The following is a 1407-nucleotide window of genomic DNA, read 5'->3' as shown; positions in this document are numbered from 1 at the left end:
TAACTGATGGTACATGGAGGGGATTGTAATCATTGTAATGAAACAAGGTGTATGATTTGTTGAATGTAAAACTGATGATCTGCCCTGTAAACGTTCACTCACTCAATCCACAATAAAATCAAATTTAAAAAAGGAAAGGGAATAGAAAAGAACATTTCAGAGTGTTGGGAGGTTGAATTGGTAGGCCAAGCTTCTGGCCTAGGGGAATGGTGGTACCATTCATAGCTGTGGTTGGTGGGTATGTCAGTTTTTCTGATCTGGTGTGGATCAGCATTCGGCTGCCAATCACAAAGTTGGTAGTTCAAACCCACCAATTGCTTCTTGGAAACCCTATACAGGGTCACTATGAGTCAGAATTGATTCGAACATACTTAACAACATACAGTTTCCGAGGCTGTAAACTCTACAGAACGAACCTGCTAGTAGTTTCAACTTGCTGACCTTGAAATTAACAGCCTGATTTGTATCCAGTAAGCTACCAGAGGGGTTATTTTTTAGAATAGCATTCTAAAAAAAGTATGTGTACAGGAAGAAAATGGTGAGCATCAAGTGTCCGTAAATCTAGATTCAAACAGATTAAGGACAGTTTGCCCTTAAAATGGAGTCCTGGTGTGGCGTTGTAAGGTAAGCACTGTTAACTGCAAGGCTGGCGGTTCAAACCCACCAGCTATTTCTCAGACTCCTTATACAAGGTTGCTATGAGTTGGAACCGACTCAACAGCACTTAACAACAACACCCTTACAGTGTGTAATACTCGGGGGAATGTGATGTTTTTCTAATCACAGCAGAATAAGCCAGTAATGGCGGGCACTCTTCTAGTTTGAAGAAAATAAGACAATTTGTAGCTGTTGCTGCAGAAATCTATTTCCTAACATTCTAAGTGCTTCATTATTAAATATAAATTGATTGTCCTAATATCTGAGCTAACCACTATGAGTTGGAACCGACTCCACAGCACACCACCATCTGGAAGGATCTTCTGAAGCCTTGAATATAAACTTACTGTTCAGCGTAGATTTAGGCTAATAAAATTCTTTGTTTCAGCTTTTGGATAGAGACTCTCGATATGATTTGAAAAATCTGTCAGCTATATGACATGGCTTTAAAAAGTTATCGTAAAAATCATGCTCTTTTCATTCCACATATTCCACAATTTTTTTAAGCCCCTCAGGATGATTAATGAGCCCTAGTTTTAAGCTTCGCATTTGATATGCCAGATGAGTTTAGTCTCTGTTTACAAAATAATAATTGGTGTCGTCCAATGAGAAACGCATTCCTTCAAATCACATTTAGTGAGCCTTTGTTCTTTGTCAGGTATCCTGTGACATGTAGGTAAATCAAGCCTAAATTGTTCACCAGAAAGTAAAATATAGCACACTAGCAAGTACATTGGGAAGAGTGCTCAG

This window comes from Chrysochloris asiatica, unplaced genomic scaffold (genome assembly GCF_000296735.1).
Source record: "Chrysochloris asiatica unplaced genomic scaffold, ChrAsi1.0 scaffold00250, whole genome shotgun sequence".
Classification (NCBI taxonomy): Eukaryota; Metazoa; Chordata; class Mammalia; order Afrosoricida; family Chrysochloridae; genus Chrysochloris; species Chrysochloris asiatica.
Note: the sequence above shows the minus strand (reverse complement) of the source record.